The sequence below is a fragment of the Aedes albopictus genome, chromosome 2 (assembly GCF_035046485.1).
Source record: "Aedes albopictus strain Foshan chromosome 2, AalbF5, whole genome shotgun sequence".
In the NCBI taxonomy this organism is placed as follows: Eukaryota; Metazoa; Arthropoda; class Insecta; order Diptera; family Culicidae; genus Aedes; species Aedes albopictus.
The window spans coordinates 87,921,005-87,943,737 of record NC_085137.1 but is presented as its reverse complement, the minus strand read 5'-3'; the positions used below and the strand labels follow the sequence as shown (position 1 = coordinate 87,943,737).

The window sequence follows — 22,733 nt, the reverse complement described above, 5'->3', positions numbered from 1 at the left end:
CCAATATTGCATGGATGTCTTAAACTCCATTATACATTCGCCATCTTGAATTTGGAGCCGCCATCTTGGAGTTTGGACCGCCATCTTGGATATTCTAGTTGCCATTTTTGAAGTCCAGACACTTCCCCACACCAAATATATTAATGTTGCATGGCCCTTAAACTCCATTTAACAGCAGCAATCTTGCATTTGGCGCCACCATCTTAAATTTTAGATTACTATCTTGGATATTCTGGTCGCCATTTTTGAACTCCGGACATATTCCTCATACCAAATATACTAATATTGCATTGTTGTAAAGCCTACAACTCCATTAAACAGCCGCCATCTTGGATATTCTGGTCGCCATTTTTTTACTCTGGACATCTTCCCCATACCATATATAACCATATTGTAGTCACCATCTTGAATTTGGAGTCGCCATCTCTGATTTAAGACCGCCATCTTGGATATTCTAGTCGCCATTTTTAGACTCCGGATATCTTCACCATATCATATATACCCATAACGCATGCTTTAAGAGCTTTAAACTCTTTTAAGCAGCCGCCGTCTTAAATTTGGAGCCGCCATCTTGAACATTTGGCTGCCATTTTAAATTTTGGGCCGACATCGTGGAACTTCTGCTCTTCAGTGTTAATTTTCGCACAAAATTCGTCAACCATGCTAAAGGTTACAAAAATCGCCGCAGCTTGATGTATCGCATGATTAGGTTCTGTTTTATATACGGCCAGTTCTACCGATGCATCGCGATGCTGATCCGGGTCACTGAAATGGCCATAACTCCGGAACACCTTGACCGATCCGGACCATTTTTATAGCAAGCAATGCGGAATTCCGGTTCGATTCAAGCTATAATCCGAAAAATCGGCCAATGTGAAGCGCCTTAAAAGCGAGTGAACTTATTTTGCGCACAGACATACATACATACATACATGGACATCATCTCAATTTGTTAAACTGAGTTGATTGGTATATGCGACTTGATCCTCCGAGACTTTTTTCGAAAAATCGTTTTTTGAGTGCACATATTGCCTTTCCAGTACACTTAGTGTACGAGACAGGCAAAAACTAAACAAAAATTATGTCCTACCAGTATAAGCGCCCATGGATCAATCACTCCACAAAATTCCCCCGGAAATAACTCTATGTGATTTGAAAAAAATCAATCAAATATTCATCCCTCAATTTTCTCCAGCAATTTGTAGAGTTTCTTACAGTGATTAATTAATTCAGCACATAAGCTATTTCTCCAAAATTTTTAAAAAAGGTAATTTTAGAAAATCTTGCAAGAATTGTTTCAGGAATAAGTCCATGATTTTTTTTTCAGAAAGCCTTCAGTGCTTCTTTCAGAAATTCTTTTAGAAATTCCATCCATGGATTTCCATAGAAATTCCTCCATCAATACTTTCAAAATTCCGTACGAGAATTCTTTAAGTAATTTATCCTTGGATTTTTTCATAAATGTTTATAGAGATTTCTTCAAAACTACAAAAGTTCAAAATTCCTTATACCACGGATTTCTCTAAAAGATCTTCCACAGACTCCTTTAGAAAATTCTTCCAAAGTTTTCTTCAGAAATTTTTCCAGGGATCCCTCAAGAAATTTCCCAGGAGATTTTATTAAATTTAAAATATATTTTTCGTATTTCCAACTCCTTCTTATTATTGTCAATTTTATGGAATATTCTATAAATTGATTTCAAAACTGCTCCATGGATTTTTACAGAAGGTTCCCTTCAGCAATTTCCTTGAGAATTTCATCCAGGAATTATTTTATGAACATTTCTATGAGTTTCTTTTGAAACTTCGTCAAGCATTGTTTCAGAAATTCATCTGGGGATTCGTTTAGCAAACTCTTCCATGGATTTCTAAAGGTATATTACTTCAGAAATTCTTTCATAGATTTCTCCATGTATTCTCTCATAAATTCCTCTGGCGTTTTCTTAATGGAAAACTCTAAACTTTCTCTGCCGATTTTTTTAAGCATTTATTTAGAAATGATTCCTAGGAGACGGGCTTGGTGGTCTAGTGGCTACCGCTTCTGATTTATATGCAGAAGGTTCTGGGTTCAATCCCTGGCCCGTCCCTTTCCTCCTACTTTGTATCTTTCATTATACTTTCTCTCTGCTCTCTACATATGCAACTCATGTATATTTACATGTTCATAGCCATCGCTAGAACAGAAACGGGTTGAAAAAGCCGTTTCCCTTCCTTCCAAACTTTCACAGCACAAAGCCTCAATCCTATTAGAAAACGCCTACACGTTATGCAATCAAGCGAACTGTTCCGCACATCTTAACCCTTATGTGGCCGACGGAGTACCCAGGTACCCAGCGCCCATTTAAAAAGCACGGTGTAGAAAAAAGCAAAAAGTTTGTCGGACACATAACGGTTAAACATAATGAAAACACGCAATTCTGTCACCTTACCCTGGTATCCGCACACCAATGCGTGTGAACCTTCTGCCAACAAAGCCCCACCAACATTCCGACATCCACATAAATTTGTGCTGGCGCAGAGGTATATTCGGTTAGATGTGGATACAAACGATTGCAATCATCACTCCCTTACCCTTTCCCACATTGACCTGCAACCTGACGTGGCAGGCGCCATTTTCGTCTAAAAATAGAAGATCACGAACACTCACACACTGAAGATGCCTGCTAGTCCCCGGCAGATATCTCATTGGTTCTTTGTGTGAGTGTAGCTGGTCTGGCGATACTGGAGTAGCATCTACGGGCGGTCAATCAAGCTCAAGCTCAAGAATACGGATTCCCGGATAAACTGCTACGATTGTTCAAGGCGACAATGAATCGGGTGATGTGCGTTGTGCGAGTATCAGGGACACTCTCGAGTCCCTTCGAATCTCGCAGAAGATTGCGACAAGGTGATGGTCTTTCATGCTTGCTGTTCAACATTGCTTTAGAGTGTGTAATTAGGAGAGCGGGGATAAACACGAGTAGTGGAACGATTTTCACGAAGTCCGTTCAGTTGCTTGGTTTCGCTGATGATATTGATATTATTGCTCGTAAATTTAAGACGATGACGGAAACGTACATCCGAATCGGAATAGTCATTAATATGTCGAAGACAAAGTTACATGATGGCAAACCCAAGCAGCACCTGCAACATCATCCAAAATGTGGCTTTCTATGCTTTGGTCTAAAAGAGTTGCAATAAAAGCACACGCAACTTCAATCTTGTCAGTTGAGTTGCATTTAAACTCCAAATATCGTTAAGTTGCAGCTTTGTTTCATAGGAATTACAAAAAACATCGTATTTGACATTGATTTATGGAGGCGGAGCTAACATATTCTTCACAAGTGACAATACAGTCAGCTTGCATTAAATGTGCTATGTAACACACATGAAACATCTTACTGTGGTTTGTTTGTTCAGATTAGGTTCCAAATGTGTTACAGAAAACTTGCGCGTCTTTTCATTTTGACAGCTTTCTAACTTGTGACAAAGCAGATACAATGAAGTAAAGCGTAACTTCAGTAGTTTTTATGGTGCGTTGAGCAGCAAATCTCTCACGGAGCTTCTGGTGTAGTATGTTAGGTGAGTGGTTAATACTCCTGGTGTCCATGGTTCGAGTCTGGACATTTTTTTTTTCTTTTTTTATCAATCCCCTTAGCTCAAGTTGCATAACGATTTAGAATTTGCGCTTTTTGCGTTTCAAAGGAGAAGCAATTATGTTCTGTTGTCCTTAATACAAACAGTGAATAAATTGCACTGATGTTGCTGATACTGGCTTTGAAACAAGTCGTGTTGCTTGGGAAGGGCTCCAGGGAGGAATCACAGCGCCCGCCACCACGAATTTATATCGACGGTGATGAAATCGAGGTGGTTGAAGAATTCGTGTACTTGGGCTCATTGGTGACCGCTAACAACGACACCAGCAGAGAAACTCAGAGGCGCATTGTGGCAGGAAATAGTGCTTACTTTGGACTCCACAGAACTCTACGATCGAATAAAGTTCGCCTTAACATAAAGTAAACTATCTACAAAGTGCTGATTAGACCGGTCGTCCTCTATGGGCACGAAACGTTGACCCTGCAGAGCACCAACGCGCCCTTGGAGTTTTCGAACGGAAAGTGTTGCATACCATCTACGGCGGAGTGCAGATGGAAGACGGGACTTGGAGAAGGTGAATGAACCACGAATTGCATTAGCTGCTGAGAGAATCAACCATCGCACGCTATGTCCAAAGGGAAGTATTATGAAAATCGAATGTACCTCAAATGTTATTCGCTAGGATTGTAGCTTTGGACCTATAGTTTCAGAATCTGTGCGGATTAAAATAATTCATCTTGGGTTTTTTGATATTTTTATTTTTTTCCTGTTTTCCCATACAAATGTCGAAAAAAGTCATTTTAAGGTCAATTTCGTCCCATATAAAAATGTATGGGAAAAAAACCCAAGATGGATTATTTTAAACCACACATTTTCTGAATCTTGAGGTCCAAAAATATGGTTCTAGCGAATAAATTTTGAGGTACATTCAGTTTTCATAATACTTCCCTTTGGACAAAGCGTGCATCGTCCATACCGCGAAAATCGGGAGGCTACGGTGGGCGGGTCACGTCATCAGGATGTCGGATAGCAACTCGACTAAAATGGTTCTCGAGAGTCATCCGACTGGTACAAGAAGACGTGGAGCGCAGCGAGCTAGGTGGGTCGACCAAGTGGAGGACGATCTGCGGACCCTACACAGAGTGCGGAACTGGAGACAAACAGCCATGGACCGAGTTGAATGGAGACGGCTACTATGTATAGCAGAGGCCACCCCGGCCTTAGCCTGATCGGTAAGGTAAGTATGATACAATCGATCCAGAACAGCTATGGCAGATTATGCACGAATACGGATTCCCGGATAAAATGATACTCAACGATGGATCGAGTAATGTGCGTAGTTCAAGTATCAGGGACACTCTCGAGTCCCTTCGAATCTCGCAGAGGGTTACGGCAAGGTGATGGTCTTTCGTGCTTAAGCTAAGTTTCCTGTTGCCAAGTAGAGCGCTCAAGTAAAATTTCACCTTTTTCCGTAAGTAATTTTGACATTTGTTCAACTGACAGCATTTTAACGAAACGATGCTGTTAGAAGGATGTGAAGAAAAGGGCACCAGGTTGTTTACGATTTGGACGTTGGTTTCCTCAGGAAATGTTCTTGGAAATGTTATTAAAATTGAAACGCACTTTTTCGCGCGCGTGTTTAAAACTTTTGGGTGGGCTTCTGGGGAAAATCCAGATAGTGAGATTCCAACGGAGTTGTGAAGCTTTCCAAGGAAAATACTGATGAGAGACATTGCGCTGGGATTCTGGGGAAACTTTTAATGGTATTACTATCTGGGAAATCCTTCCTGCAGCAACTTCTTCGGGGATTCCTCCAGAAGCTCCTTCTAGATCTCCTCTAGGAGTAAATTGTTGGGTTCCTCTTATAGTTTCTTCTGGTATTTCTCCAGGATTTTCTTTTAAGATTACACCAGGAGTGTCATCAGGGAGATCAGGTATCCATTCAAGAAATCCTCCGGAGATTCCTACTCCTCCAAAGATTTCTCCAGAAATTCCTCCTGAGATTTCTCTAATAATTTCTCCAAAGATTCTTCCGGAGATTCCTACAGTATTTTTTTCGGAAATTCCTCGGGAAAAACCATCCTAAGATTCCTCCAGAAATTGCTTCAAAAATTGTTCCGGAGATTCTTCCACTAATTCCTTCGGAGGTTTCTTCGGAGATTACTCCAGAAATCCCTCCCAAAATTCCTCCGGAGATTCCTCCAGGAATTCCTCCGAGGATTCCTCCACGAATTCCCCCGGGGAAATTCCGAAGAAATCTACGAAGGAATTCCTGAAGGAATCACCAAAGAAATTACTGCAGGAATCTTTGGGGGAATTCCTGTAGGAATCTTCGGAGGAATTCCTGTAGGAATCTCCGAAGGAATTCCTGGAGGAATCTCCAGAGGCATTCCTGAAGGAATCTCCGGATCAATTCCTGGAGGAACCTGTGGAGAAATTCCTGGAGGAATCTCCGGAGAAATTTCTGGAAGAATCCCCTTGAGGAATCTCAGGAGGAATGCCTGGAGGAATCTCCGGAGGAATTCCTGAAGTAATCTGCGAAGGAATGCCTGGAGGAATCTCCGAAGAAATTACTGCAGGAATCTTTGAGAGAATATCCGGAGGAATTAGCGAAGGAATTTCCGGAGGAATCTCCGGAAGAATTCCCGGAGGAATCTCCAGAGGAATTCCCAGAGGAATTATTGGAAAAATCTCAGAAGAAATTCCTAGAGGAATCTCCGGAGGAATTCCTAGAGGAATCTCAGGAGGAATTCCAGGAGGAATCTCCGGAGAAATTGCTGAAGGAATCTCCAGAGGAATATCTGGAGGAATCTCCGGAATAATTTCTGAAGGAATCTGCGGTGAAATTCATGAGGGAATCTTCGAAGAAATTACTTCAGGAATCTTTGAGGGAATTGACGAAGGAATTTTCGGAGGAATTTCCGGAGGAATCTCCAAAAGAATCTCCAGAGGAACTCCCGGAGAAATCTCCGAAAGAATTCCTGAAGGAATTATTGGGGGAACTATTGGGGGATTCCTGAAGGATTTTCCGGAGGAATTTCTGAAGGAATCTCCAGAGGAATTCCTGAAAGAACCTCCGGAGGAATTTTTGGAGGAATCTCCGGAGGAATTATTGGAGAAATCTAAGAAGGAATTTCTGGAGATTTGTTCCAGAAGATCTTCTGATGATTGCTCCAGGAATCCCTCCGGGGAAGTCCTGCAGGAATTCTGGAAGAATTGCACGGGAATTTTAGAGGAACTCCTGGAAAATTCCTGGTGAAATTATTGGTGAACTTCTGGTGGAATTCTCGAGGTAATTTTTAACGAGTTCCTGGAAAATTCCTGGAGGAATTTCTTGGAAACTCATTGGAGAATCCCAAAGGAATTCCCGGGGAACTCCTACAAGAATTCACGGGGAACTCCTGGGTATTCTCCCGACAAACACCTGAAGGAATTAACGAAAACTTCTGGAGGCATTCCCAGGGAACTCCCGGAAGTTTTATCGGAGATTTCCTGAAAAAAAAACTGATAATTTCTGGATGAATTCCTGGGGAATCCCTGGAGGAATTTCCGGAACACTCCTTGAGGAATTCCCGGGGAACTCTTGGAGGAATTTACGGGGAACTCCCTCGGGAATAACCGGGAAACTCCGGAGGAATCCCTGATAATCTCCTGGAGGAAGAACTGGAGGAGAACTTCTGGATGAATTCCCGTGAACTCCTGCGGGTTATTCTAGAGGAAATATCAGGAAACCCCCTCTATGTACTACTATGTACTAAACCCCCCCTCTATGTACTAACAGCTTAATGCACACTGATGTCTTTGGTGCGAAGGATGAAACATAAAAGAAAGAGAAATGTCATTTATACTCACGGAATAATACATCGACATATTATTCCGTACGGAAAATTAACAACATGACTGACAGCATCGCATGACACTGCCATTTGTTGGCAAATCTTTATGGCTGCAAATTACTTATCAACTGCGAACACTTAAGTAATTTTGATTGCAAAAGTTTTACGTGACCATTACTTGTCCTATCTTTTTACACAGTACTTACCAGGTGGAAACTAGCCATTACTGTTTAACGTTGCTTTAGTAGAGGGTGCAATAAGGAGAGCGGGGATAAACACGAGTGGAAGGATTTTCAAGTAGTCTATTAACCCTCGAGCAGTCGCGTCTTTGACTACCTACAGCGACGGCACGTTCACGCTGTGTACCACAAGCGTGCATTTTTCATGGTGCGTGTACTCAGTACACGAAGCGACCGCTCCCGTGTTAAGCTACTTGGTTTCGCCGATGATATTGATAATATTATGTCTCGCAAATTTGAGACGATGGCGGAAAGTACTTCCAACTAAAGAATCGTGATCATTAATTGTCGATGATCATACATGATCGCAAAGGGCTTTAGGGAGAAATCACAGCGCCCGCCACCCCGAATTTCTATCGACGGTGATGAAATTAAGGCGATTGAAGAATTCGTGTACTTGGGCTCACTGGTGACCGCCGACAACGACACCAGCAGAGAAATTCAGAGACGCACTCTGCCATATGCAGCATAGTTGTCCCATGTTCCATGGGAATCCCTATTAACATGGGTCAACTATGCTGCACACCACAACACTGTGGCAGGAAATCGAGCTTACTTTGGACTTCGCGGAAGTTTACGATCGAACAAAGTTCGCCGTCACATGAAGTTAACTATCTAAATAACGCTGATTAGACCGATAGTTCTCTATGGCTACGAAGTATGGACCCTACGTGCAGAGGACCAACGCGCCATTAGAGTTTTCGATTGGAAGGAGTTGCGTACTATCTCCGGCGGAGTGCAGAAGAAGAACGGGATGTGTGTATGTGTGCATCTGCTGCTGAGAGAGCCAACTATCGTCCACACTTGTTCGACGTACGATGTTAACTTTTTTTATATATTTTAGATGTTCAACCAAGAAGTCTAGTATTTCAGTAAAATTTTATCAAGATGACGAGGAAAACCAGAGTGAATTGGAAAGACAACTGATTCAAAGCAGTCTTACAATGGTGAGCCGGAACGTTGACCAAACGTATCCTTTAAAATTTACTATTCCACTAACAACATCCGAATTCCCGTGACACCTAGGCCTGAGAGAGCTGTCTACATCTTTCATAGGTGTCCAAAACTTACCATCCTTTCCCAACCTTCAGCAGTCGCAACGACGTGACCAGGACAGTGCTCGACCATTGGAGGATTGCGTCAGTCTTGTCTAAGAGTCAGAAATTAGTCCCAAAGCGTTGTGCTTTGGTTCGGACGGGAAGGAGGCAACCCTCATAACAGCGGTCTAGGACTGTACCACCTACGAATTTGTGCGACTCGCTTAGTGCTAATGATAAATTGCTGGAAGTCAATAGGAAGTGTATCGATGACAAACAATGTATCTGGCCATTTCCGGATGCTCTGGAGCTGGTTCCAAAGGGACTGAGCTCGTCCTGAAGTGAAATAGATCTAGGATGAACCAATCGTCAAATTTACTTTTTCTTTCAACTGAAGCTTGAGGGAGAAAAAGTGGATTCGACGTTTGGTTCATCAAAGGGAGCTCCCCTATTGACCAGTATGTATTCGTGTTTTATCCCCTAACCGACCCAATGAGTCCACTTGAAAACAAATCGCAGCCATTTGTTACAACGTTGTAGCAGCTGTTGGCACCCTCGACCACCAGTCATGCCCCGTCATTGTGGGCAGTTCCTCATAGCGATTACATCGCAGGCAGGCACTTCACCAATCTGAACGAAGTTATTGCGGTTGTACGTCCAACGACAACCGACCTACACATCCTCCACCCCAAACGGAGGAGGCTCGATGTCCATCCGTCCGGTGCGGTGTGTTGTGTTTATGTGCTGCTGCTGAAACATGTGTGAAATACCACACGAAACATCCTCCTGCCTGACTAAGGATCCGGTGTGGATCGTTGGTGGGTCGGCCGGCGTTGGAAGCAATTCATTTGAGCCAGGAAACAACAAACATTGTATGTAAACACATTGCTGCAACGTATGGCGATTTAAACCGGCTGAACGGTGGTGCAGTAGTGGTGTGTTTGGATCCGTTACACCTGGCTGGCTCTCCTTCGTCATCGTTCATAGTCGGCGTTTTTTTTTTTCCTGTGTGGTTTTGGATTGCACACACGAAAAGAAGAACTAAGCAAAACGTTGGTGAAACCAATGCTTGCTTCCTGATACAGAAGGGACTCCCACAACAGAACGTGGGTAGCGCAACTTAGAGCTCACCGTAAACCGATGTGAGTATTATTGTGCTATAGAAGTTGCAACTGTATTCTGTCTGGCAAGGAAAACTGTTATGGGACAATTTTACCCTTTATCACACAAAACCGGCGAAGGGTTATCATTAGTTTAAAATTTATTAGAGGGTTTATTCACAGGGATATAAATTTCTTAAACGGGCGAGGGTTCGTTGTTGGTACGCACTGTGAAGGTTCTACCACCGCACTGCGAATGCATAATAAAGGGTCCTTGCTATTGAATTACAGGAGCCAGAGATGGTGCTACAGTTATAGATAACATTTGGAAAATTTTGATTTACACCGTGTGTGATATATAACCATAATTTGTTTTTCTTGACGGCTGCAGGGACAGGAGTCCAGGGGCTTGACGCCTCCTACGACATTCTTCCTCTGAATGATAAGGAGCTAACGGAAGGAAGGATGAGCAGAGAAACTGCTATCGTCCGGCATATTAGTGAAATGAGCTGCTCAGCACCTTCTTACGAGCTATCTGTCTGAGAACTAGATCAGAGTCAATTAGGGAGGAACTAAAGAATATTTTCCGCGAGGTCTGGACCACATTGAAACGGGGGAATAGTACTGAGCAGTAACAAATACTACAAGTATCTGTATCTACTAGCAGATGTCAACCCTTGGAACCAAGCTTACCACGTCGTGATGTCGGATAGTGAGGCCCCAACGGCGAGAGCTGACATGTGCCCTGTTAAGTTGAGGATAACTGTATACACAAAAAACGCTTGCAGCAATATTTTGCTGAATATTGTCGAGCTGAAGGGTCCAGCAAATTATTTTTCTGAAATTTCAGCAAAGTTTACTGAATTTCAGCAAAACGTTACTGGTGATTAGCAGAGTTTACTGAACAAATCTGCAAAATTTTGCTGAATTCCGACAAATTTTTTGCTGAAACCCTCAATCATTTTTGGTGTGTAAGGTTTCTTTTCAAAGCACGGCACAACCACATGGCCTCCTACACCGTACGTAAATGGGATGGAAGCATGTCTCCAATGACGAGCTCCTAAATTGCAAAAGGACCAAAAGTAAAGAAAACCTTCGGTCTGGATGGTATTCCCAATGACTGCAATCCAGGCGTTTCAGGTAAGCGGTTCTGAAATTTCTGAACTTTTGCAAGATTTAGAAGCTGGTGTTGTTGCCAAAAGAAGCAAACCGTCAGGAGATTCAGCATCCGCTCGACCGTTAAGCCTTCTGGATACATTTGGCAAACTCCTGGCAAGGAGGGGAACACTCACTTGCAAAGAGTTACATTCACTTGCAGTTTTCTCAGCTCAGAAGCGTGCAATCAAAAAATGTATGGATGACTTTTGCCTGGTGATTTTGTCTAAAAGTATGCCGAATAGAGTAGAGGTCGCACACGCATACCGAAGTTGTGAGGGATCTGCGAAGGCAACTCTCCACGAGGTGAATGTAAATTACACTCATCGCGTGGAGAGCCGCTTTCACAGCTCTGTCACGACTTTGGGATTCGTGTGCGACCCCTACTCTATTCGGCAAAATTTAAGACAAAACCACAAGGCAAAAGTCGTCCATACATCGTTTCTTGATTGCACGCTTCTGAGCTGAGAAAATAGCAAGTGAGTGTAACTCTTTGCAAGTGAGTGTTCCCATCCCTGACTCCTGGTGAAAATCATCCAGCAGCTGGACAGGCTGGTGAAGTGCATGCAGAGCGACAGCGGACAGTCTTATCAGCAATTTGAGTTACTGAAAGGAATGTCGACAGTGGGTACTATTCTGACGTTCATTGTGAATGTGTGAAAAGCGTCCAAAGTTTTGACCCAAAACATAAGAGAAGAGATAATTGGTACTTCGCCGTAGTAGTCATAAATGTGAATAACATCTCCAGCTGGGAGACCATTGTCATAGCACTGCACAGCAGGGGTTCCCGACTCTCTGTGCATGGTTTTAAAGAGTTACTATCAAAACCATCTCCTGGTCTACTAGACAAATCAGGATACGCCCGAGTCTCTTCCTCTTCTTCTTTTTTGAGCAATTCGTTCTCACTGGGATAAGGCCTGCTTTTGTTCTAAATGTTCTATGAATACCTCTGTCAAATTACTTACACTGAAGTTTTTTTTTTTTACGACGGTAATGGTACCGCGTAAAAAACCCTGTATAAACCGCGTTATTTAAAAAAACGTCGTAAAAAAACGCGTTATTTAGGGTGAAACATCAAGAAATCCCATTGCCATTTTTCATACAAACTTTAGAGGCACAAATCTGACGAACAAAGCATCGAGCCAAGCCGCACTTGTTTTTCCTGGCTTTGCTCACTTCCAAAAAGAGGCAGCTTTCGTGGAGCGGACCTGGTGTGGTGGTTAGAACACAAGACTATCACGCCGAGGACCTGGGATCGAATCCCACTCCCGACATACTCACAAAAATGTGAGTTCTTCCTTCGGAAGGGAAGTAAAGCGTGGGTCCCGAGATGAACTAGCCTAGGGTTAAAAATCTCGTTAATACAGACAAAAAAAAAAAAGAGGCAGCTTTTACAAATCGAGAGCATTTGTTTACAAATTTTCAAGATTGGTGCTCTTGAAAACGTGAGTAGGGGACCGAGTCGGCCATTGTGGCAGCCATGTTTGTATTCTCTGAAGTTTCTCCTTAAAAAACTGTCGTAAAAAACCACGTTATTTAAAAAAAAAACCCGATTTAATCCACCTATGGTGAACAGAACCCTTCTTTTTTGGGAAGCAAAAATCTTTGTTTGATGAAAATACTTTATAGATTTTTGAATGATATTTCCTATATAGTATGATATTCCTTTTTTTCTAAATCTTTCGTTTCAGAGTTTGCAAGATATTTCAGCGGTAGATGACATTTTCATTCAAGATTAGGATTTTTGGCCCATTTTCAAGATTTGGCTCTGCTATGGATTTATGCCGTTTGAGCCTTTATTATAAGTTATTATATTACCTTTGTAAATGTTTTGTGAAAAGATGAAGAGTTTTTATGCCTTTTTGAGAACGATTTCATAAAGAGTAAAAGGAAATCACTCAAAGGGGCTTTTCCCTCTTCCTAAATTTTTGTTAAAAAATAAAACTAACTAACTAACTAACCCTTCTTACATTTATTAAAAATATTGTTGTATTATTTGTATTTAACATATTTATTTTGTGTAATTGACCAAAAGTTCTAGAAAATATTGTGGATTTGGCATCTAGTGGATTGGTTTCCAAAATAGCATCATAGACCATGGACTAAACTACCAGAAATGCCAGACACCTCCTAGAATCTTGTATGGAATGTTTAAAAAATAGCCTACAAATTCTGGAATATTGTATCTTTTGTTAACTGCCAAAAGATCTCGAATCGATTAACAAATGGGTAAGAAAATCAGCGAGATACACTTTGTCTAATATCTCTTAATCAGTCGATTAATTTAGCTCCGAAGTACTTGGTATTCATGGTTATGGTGTAGAAAGGACAAAAACGATATATCTACTAAGTTAATCAGTTTTGGCATTAGCTAGTTATTTTGGCTGTCCAGTTCTTGCATTTATCCCACAATATATAAATTCAAAGCTTTCATTTAACATATTGTTAGTTTTCATAGAATACCTGTGTATTTGTAATTTGTTATTTATAATTTAGTTGAAAACAATAACCTGCTAGTATACACTTTGTATGAGGTCAGCATTATTTATTGAAAAATAATTTCCCATAGACTGGTCAAAAACTAATGCAAGATAACAAGTGAATATAATAATAAAAATGATTTTTTTTAAACACTTTTCGTAAGATATCTCAATAATCAAATGTCGAATCGAAATAAAATTTCAGGTCCTTTTACAAGGATATTGTAGCTTTCGTTTGGTGCTTAGAGAACCCAAATCGGTTGACAGACGGCTGAGATATTTATTATGGTACCCTTGGTCAAAAATATCTCAAAAAGTTAAGCTGTATTACTCCCAAGTACTCTTCAAAAGATATCTCAGTAAACAAATGTCCAATCCTAATGAAATTGTATAGGGTTCTACTAGAATGTTGTAGCTTTCATTTGGTGCCAGGAGAACCGAAATCGGTTGACAGACGGCTGAGATATTTGTTATGATACACTTGGTCAAAAATCTCAAAAGGTTTAGTTGTATAAATCCTAAGTACTCTTCGAAAGATATCTCTGTAACCAAATGTCCTATCGAAATAAAATTTCTGGGCGATCTACTTAGATGCTGTAGCTTTCATTTGGTGCCCAGAGAACCCAAATCGATTGACAAACGGCCGAAATATTTATTATGATACACTTGGTCAAAAATCTCAAAAAGTTTAGATATATGACTCATAAGTACTCTTCGAGAGATATCTCGGTAACCAAACGTCCAACCGAAAAAAAAAATTCAATAGCGTTCTACTAGGATGTAGTAGCTTTCATTTGCTTCCAAGAGAACTCAAATCGGTTGGCAGACGGCTGAGAAACGTGCGTGACTTTTTTTTGTAACGCACATACACACACACACACACATACACACATACACACATACACACACACACACACATACAGACATTTGCTCAGTTCGTCGAGCTGAGTTCATTGGTATATGAGACTAGGCCCTGCGGGCCTCGGATTGAAAGTCGGTTTTCCAAGCGGTATTTATACCCTTCTTATGGGTGTAAGAAGGGTAAAAAACGTCGTAAAAAAGTCAAGTCATATTAGATGTAATCCTGACTGTTTTGCTCGTGTTTTTGAAAAAACTCGTTTTTTTACGGTGGGTTTTGAAGTAACGCCGTTTTTCACGACGTTTTTTGAAATAACGCGGTTTTTTACGCGGTACCGCGTAAAAAAACCGCGTAAAAAAACCGCGTAAAAAAACTTCAGCGTACTCGTATATACGCGAAAGGAGATAAAAAAAAAATCCATTTCGAAAAGTTCTTTAGCTGACCGGGAATCGAACCCGTCACCCTCAGCATGGTCATGCTGAATACCCACAGCTTAACTGTTGCGACTACATGAACCTTTGTCCAAAAGTTCTTTCAAAATATCAATTTTTTCCAGAAATTTCACCAAGAATTTCTCAACCCTCCTTGTGCATTAGGGTCATTTTTGGCCCAAACGTTTGCATTACGTCAGCGAGATTTTGTCAACGTGATCCATTAGGAAGGTTAATATTGAACTTCCAATGAAGTTTTCAAGATGTTTAACTAGTGATTTTTTTTTTTAATAATCAGTTAAACGCGTCATCCTGATTTTTTTTAAGATTTTCATTGAAAAGTTTTTTGTGGAATCCTTAAAAATATCCCCCAGAGATTCTGACAGATTTTTTTCCAAGAATCCCTTCAGAAATTACTCCAGAGATCTTTACAAAAATTCTTCAAGTGATTCATTCGGTTTTTTCAGTCTTTCAGAAATTTCTACTGAAAAATTCTCGAGGCATTCCTCTTTGAAATTTGAAGATTTGCAGATTTTAAATTTTTCTAAGAATTACGTTAAAATGTCTATTCATATTTCTTTAGAAATTTCAACTTTCCTTAAACTTCCTCAATAATATTTCTATGGATTGGAAAATTTTACAGGAATACGTTCAGAAATCACTCAACTAATTCTTTTGAAAAATCTCTCATGAATTCCAGCGATTTCTTGAAAAATCTTCCAGGGATTTATTTAGAACTTCCTCCAAAATTTTCGTACAAAATTTTTTTTATTATGCCATCTTGTGAAGTTATTCTAAGTTCTTTCAAACATTCTTCTGAAATTCCTACAAAGTTTCCTTTAGAGGTTCTTCTCAAGACGCCTTAAGTCAATGCTCTATGGTTTCGTTCATTAAACTTCCTAGGCATTTGTTTAGAAATTCCGACAAGAATTACTCCAAGAAATTCTTCGAAAGATCTTTCAAGTATTACTTCCAAAATTGTTGCAAAGAAATCTTTGGATAAACCTCTAGGGATTGTTTACAGAAAATTTTCCACGAGTTGTTTTAACATTTTACAAGGGATTCTTTATAATATCTCTCGTCGTGTAGTGGCAACGCGCCTGTTCAGTGAGTAGGCGTCGTGAATTCAAGTCTCACCGAGAAGGCAAGTACCATCAAGGCGCCATTCACCGTGTGCCTTCGAATATTTTTTCATTATTTCCATATTATGATTGAATGTTATGACAATTTCCCTTAAATTTCATCAACTCAACACTAATGTATTATTATCATGTCAAAACGCTCATTAGAAACATTTAAAAGTATCATTTTGACACTAAAGTGTGTTTACATGAAGCGGGTTTCTGCTCGTTCACTGCATTCATAGTGAAAAAACGAAAACTGCGCTAAGGTGATTAAGGCGATAAACTAAATGTAGTAACGTTTTTATTCCACCAAGAAGCAATTAAATTCACATATCAGGTATGTATTTTGCATTGCCGAAGTAAGTTTAACAAGAAAGTACGATTATTCGTACTTTTTAATTGAAACAAAAAGGCACGGTAAATGGGTGCCCTAAAAATCAATGGTCTCCATTCACCGTGCCCCATACTGTCCCATATGTCTAGAAAAAATCGAAAATTTGAACATTCGTTTTTCTAATAAAATCTTGCAAGTTATTACTAGAAATGAATTTAAACGAAGAAAATTCCCTTGGCTGGGTTGTTTTGATCATTTTTAAACAAAGTAGAATAAAATTTCTCATACACGGTGAATGGGTCCCTACTACCACGGTGAATGGTGACCTACCACGGAATTAGGCGACCCTATTACCCTTTACTAATTGTACTATATCACCAAATTTTGTGAAAAATTTTCAACTTCTGTGGATATTGCTTTAATTTTAACCTATAATGGAGGCAATTAAAATCGGCACCAACAATGTTTATAAGATTGGTTTCAAATGACAGCCCTTATTTGCCCCGAATCCTCTTAGATCCACGGTGAATGGTGCCTTGATGGTATGTTTTTCGCAAATTTCACCTCAATTTGTCAATTTCTGACCCATGCCAGTATTTGTGAAATCTAGCTTTTGGAGTTTCTTAAAGATACTTTTCAGCTATTCCTTAAGAAATTCTTCTAGGTATTCTTTCAAAAAATTTTCATGGGAATACTTTAGAAATTTATATAAAGTTTCTTTCAAAGGTTTTTTTTTCTGAAATACCTCAATCGGTTTTATCAGAAATTCATCCAGAGATGATGATTAACCTGGGCTTGTTAGGGGAACATCTGTAAATAAAAAGAAAATCGCGTACTGTTCCTTTGAATTCCACTAAGAATTTGCATCCTTTGACAGATACGTATTTCGACCTCAACTGTAAGGTCGTCTTCAGTGTCTTGTACTTGACTCGACTTGAGTCGAGTTCTGTCAAAGGATGCAAATTCTTAGTGAAATTCAAAGGAACAGTACTTAACGCGATTTTCTTTTTATCATCCAGAGATTTTTTCAGCAATTTGTTCAAGTCTTCATTAATTTCATCACGGATTTTATACAGGAATTTCATCTTTATTTCCTACGTAAAACACGAAAAAGTATTACCATGATTTTTTTTAAGAATTGTTTGAGACATTCTTGCATCATTTCTTTCCTCTTGGAATTCCTGTAGAAATTCACACAGAAAAACACTAAGGAATTCTTCCGGATATTTATTGTTCTGTATATTTAATTCAAAAATTCATCCAGGATTTCCTCTTGAAATATTTTTAAAAGCATCTCCACGGATTCTTTCAGGACTCCGAAAATTCTCCAGAAATGTTTCCTAAGAATTTAAACATTTTTTTTTCTGGAAATGTCTCATGATATTTTTCTAAAAGATTCCCTTGAATTCCTTCAGGTACTTTTACAGGGATTCTTTCTAGATTTCCTTCCGATATTTTTACCGGAATTCCTCGGAATTCCGCTTACTACAGAAGGTTCATCAAAAATACATTTTGAAATTTCGCCAGGAAATCTTTCTGAAATTTCTCCTAAGGGGCTTTTCATAAACCACGTAGACAAAAATTTGGCAATCTCAGTTTGAAATCGTACGCTTGAACAGTGGCACCTTCTTAAGAAAATTAAAACACAGTAGATTGCACGCTATTTCTACAGAAATGTGCACTCGCTCGAAATAAGAACAAGGTGAATAAGAATATTTTTGAAACAAAAACCTTTGACAGAAAGTCTATTACTTTTATCAGGACCGGATTTACAATTGTATAGGCCCGGGGTCACAGTTTCGTGGGGCCCTTTATATAGAGGATATATTTTTGCCCATATAACTTTAAATAAATCTAAAAAATATTTATCTTTTTTCAAATATGTTAATGAAGGAAGGTATTAATGTCGTTTGGGAAGAATTTGAATCTAAAACAGAAGACAGAGCTAGGAATGGTGCTAATATTCACTTAAGTTATTCATAACAGATTTGAAATTCTAGAACACTTAACAAAAACTTGTTCTAGCTCGACTGCTTGGGAAGGTTCTGGTGACCTCCCAAAAGATTTTTTTTACAAAACTGTGAAATCAAAGAGGAAAGTATAATACAAATTGCCTAATGGAATTTATGATTTAATTTCAAATAAAATTTTCTGTTAAATTTCTTGAAAATAATTTAGCTGAGAACCCGGACAAATTTTGAGCCGATTTCTCCACAAATTTCTTTCGATATTTTCTCTAGGATATATAAGTTCGCCATGGATTCATCCTCATTTCAGCAAGAAAATCTCTTAATTAAAAAAAATGGACTGAAACTCTTCGAAATAATCTACTTTAATTTCATGCTAGATTTCCTCTGAACACCAAATTTGCAACAAATTTGGTGTTCTCCTATTTGAACAAGTATTATAAGCTTAAGTAAGTATTAATAAGCTGTCTGAGTAAAATCAAAATCAAGATCTTCAAAAACACCACTAAATTTCGGAAAAAAAATCTTTTAATTCTTCCAAGAACACTATAAAAAATTCTTCAAAATAACTTCAAAAATTTTTAACAGAATAAAAAAAAACAAATTTTGCAGGAACTTTTTGACTCTGCAATTTTTAGACTTTTGGAGTTCCTCTAGAATTCAATCAAAGTTTTTCTACAGGATTTCCAGAAATTTTTCATAAGATATGGTCCCAAAAAAAAAGAATGGTTATAAGTTTTTGGCGAAATTAAAAATTTCATAAATAGCTGGATAAATAGTTGTAATTTGTAGTATCTCGATGAAGTTCTTATGACAAAAATAAAACTTAAAGAAGCTTCTTGCACTACTTTTTTTTTCTTGCTTCACTTTTTTTTCGCTAAGTGAAATTTTGTGGGGGCCACTGAAATGTGGGGGCCCGAGGCCTTGGCCCCCTCTGCTCCCCCCCTAAATTCGGCACTGACTTTTATTTTCAAGGAAAAAATAATATCCTATTTTGCCCAATTTCTGAAATAAATTCCTAATCCAATTGGCAAAGTCGATGCAGTCGGTGAATTGTCCATTCTCGTCATAAAAAAACGTCTCCAAAACATATCTCCACACTGAATACCGCCCCCCCCCCCGCCCACTCCACACTGGTGAACTTGTGTCCTGCTCCACAAACTTGTTACTGGTACCGGTGCCAACAAGCAAATGCCAACCCCCAAAGGCATACTCCATCTGGCAATACCGGGATGATTTTTATGAATATTTTATTGCTCATGGGAGATTCCTACCATTCTGTCCTTATCGTAGCGAAACGATGAACCGCCGCGTCGTCCCGCCATACGCTGGGACGTCCACCACTTTCCCGTAGTCAAATCGGTTGACCCAAATGTTTTGAAACGTTCTCTAGTATGAGGAAAACATTTCCCTCATAAGGAGGAATTCCATAAAAAAATAAGCCATAAGTCGTCAGTTTAACAGAACATTTAGGATACGTATTTAGTATCATCTTAAAAAGTAAACTGAAACACAAGTCTGATCAAATGGATTAAGCTCAGTAAGTTAATGATTCTAATGAATTGAGTTTTTCAATTCAATTCAATAAAGAATTTTATGACCTGCAGCAGTGCAAGCTCCTACCATTGCATTTTCCTGCAAATATTTTCCGAAACCGCCCCGAACCGTGACAGCGTAAAATGAAATATAAGATTTTATTGCCATCGCCCCAGCAATAATGATGTTAATGTTTTATGAACTAGGAAAGTCGTGGTTCGCCACATTCTTTGGTGTATCTTCGAGATGCCCCTTCGGAGGGTGATGCTGCTGCTGCAGCAGCAAGTCTAGGTCACGAGCCAGGGAGCAATGGTCGTCGTGACATGAATTCTGATTCGTTCATAGAAGAAAGATATTTACTGCTAGGTTTTTGGGAACATGGGGCACTAGGAAATCCGGAAGCGAATTTTCACTCCCAAGCGCCGCATAACAAGCCAGTTGGTGATCTTGAATTTCATTCAGGTACAACAGCAAATGGGAATTTGTTCACATAAAATGGTCCACAGGTGCAGGGAGCGTACTTACTTATGATTCACGTGACTTGGGTAGATGATGTGGTCTGAAATGTGAGAAAATGGGAAAAATAATAGATTAATATGAAAAAGTAAAAAATTGTGGATGAAGGATGTGTTAATATATACGTATACTTCTAAAATATAATAGAAAAGTTTATCATAGTTTACAGCATTCCGAAAAAAAATAATTTCAAATAATAAAAAGATGTAATGACATTATGTCTATAGCTTTGGCAGGCGTCAGTACTGTATAAGTCTAATACCTGCGAAGATACGACGCGGAATATGATAGTTTTGTGATAAATGGATATTGCTGGAGTTGTGTAAGCTTCAAAGGCAAAACATTAATGTTGTCTCTATAATGAATCTAATTTGATTTCAGAACTAAAGCTGTTTCTTACCTAATAGCGTTACGTAATAATGAACACATTTTTTCTTCTCGGATTTCTTCTCTCAACCTTTCAACCCACGATTTCATTCTTCCTCAACAAAAAAAAAGCAATAAAACGGTTGTAACCGTTTTGCTTTATCGCATCCTCCTTCCTATCGCTTCTAAAGTGAGTTATGTAATCCGTTTGGTCATTACATCCCCTTCGTGTGACACACAACGGACAGACCTCCAGTGACTGTGTGCATGGCGCCCTGGAGCTCAGGTTGCATGCTCTCGCCGGGCGATGGGTATTCCACCGGCGGCGGCGGTTGGTTGTGCACTTCCACGTGATTACCTCCCTTGGTTGGGCCACAGGTTAAAAGTGATGCCAACGGCGACGATAACTCGATAACCAACCTCTGCACCGCGCCACGGTGAGAAATGGGGCAGATAATAAAAGAAATAACATTGTGACCGAGTAGTGCCGTCCTTCATGAACTGTTGCACCATGGACATGATACGGAGACCTACAGTGGTAGCTAATACGTTTGCAACATTTTATCACAGACTGTCTGTGATTTGATTTTACAAAATGACCAACATGAGAATGTCGAGAACCCTAAGAAGCAAAATTTAAAATTAAGTTATTTTACGGAGATTATTCTAAAGCATTTTGTATGAAAGAATCTAGAAGTTACAAAACATTGACCCACACTGCTCCCCCGCCATCGTAACACTTGGCCAGGAATTCTCCTCCCCCGCTGCGACGTCTCGTCGTTGAAGTCCGTAGTGCCATAGAAAGTACCCGGCACACTGATTCATCAACAAGAGAAGCCCGGGAAAACGTAAGTAAACGATCAACGCGGCGCGCGTAACCAAGAGCCCGTCCCGTCCGGTAAACGATGCTCGTCGATGTCACATTTATGTCCAGTCGAGAGCAGTCAGTGTCACATTCCACATAAACGTGTGCGGCGGGACTATTCGTTCGTCCGATCCCGTGTAGACGGACGAAATGGCCAATCGGCTGATAAGAAGGCGTCTGCTGTTCAGGATAAATGCGACCGACGACTGAGACCCATACGAGAGCACATTTGCCAAGGATGCCTTTTGTTGTGAAGAAACCTTATTCCTTCGTTGAGATAATAAAGCCGTAGGTGGAAAGAGCAAATAAACTGCGTTTTACTATTGTCACCTCTTGTTGCGAAGTGTTTGCTATTAAGAGGCGCCAAAGGTATAGAGTATTTTTTGGCTACCGGCAGGGGATCGGAGAGTGACAATTTATGGCTCTTATGGATAACGAATATGTGAAGGCTGTTCAAAGGGCTTATCCTTAGACTGCTATATAGATGGTTCTGGATTCAGACAAACAAACGAATACGGTTGACGAGAACAGATGAAGGAACCATGCCCAATCAACTGACAAACCATACAAACTGCCTTTTTTGTATTGGAAATTAGACACAAATATAACTTCATACAAAATAACCTATTTTGTTTAATTTGAAGGGCAAAATATCGATGTGTAAAATTAAAAAGAAGGAAGCCTGCTCTCAAAGCATAAATTAAATTGCATACATATTGTTCTTTAAGAGATTTTCGTAACCAATTTTTTGAAACTTGAAAAAAAAAATGATTTGTGTATGAGCATTTCCAGCTCAACACACGAATCGCGTAGACGCGACCTTTTCCAATTCAAATGAAATTTTGGCTGTGTATGAGCTTCTCTCTGAAAATGTTTTCCACGTTATTTGTTTTGCAATATTCTTCACCTAACTTCTAAAAAGTGCCATATTTTCTTCTTTAAAATATTCTTACTCGAGAATGGTTTGTAGGATTCAAAAGATGTCTTCGAAAATGTTTGTGGAGTAGATATTTGAAAGACTTTTGAAAAAAACATACACTGAGAGTATACATCGCAGATCTATGCCATACAATTTCAATTTTCCAAATCAACGTACTCTTCATTTTTTATTATCTTTCAGTTGAAAGCTGACTTCCAGTCTCAAAATTTGCCAAGATGACCAGGATGGTCAAATGCATCTAACTATTTTTTCTCGTTTTTTACCCGATTTTTAAAATAAGCAAAAGCAAACAGTTCTTGATTGTTTTCAAATCAAAAATATTTATGTTTTTGATTTTACTTTTTTAATTTGATTTTTTATTATCAATCATTAA

The 22,733-nt window shown here is 39.5% G+C and overlaps 1 protein-coding gene across 2 annotated transcripts in view; it reads right to left on the bottom strand.

Moving 5' to 3' along the window:
* Positions 1–22,733, bottom strand: part of LOC109427662 (uncharacterized) — a 402,590-nt gene that overhangs the window by 172,271 nt on the left and 207,586 nt on the right. Inside the window, exon 1 of one of the 2 annotated variants that reach the window (XM_062850047.1) lies at positions 20,199–20,248. The exons of the other annotated variant lie outside the window; for it this stretch is intronic. The gene's annotated coding sequence lies outside the window, so the exon portion shown is untranslated. Of the gene's footprint in view, positions 1–20,198; positions 20,249–22,733 lie in introns of those variants that run through there. 2 annotated transcript variants of the gene reach the window in all.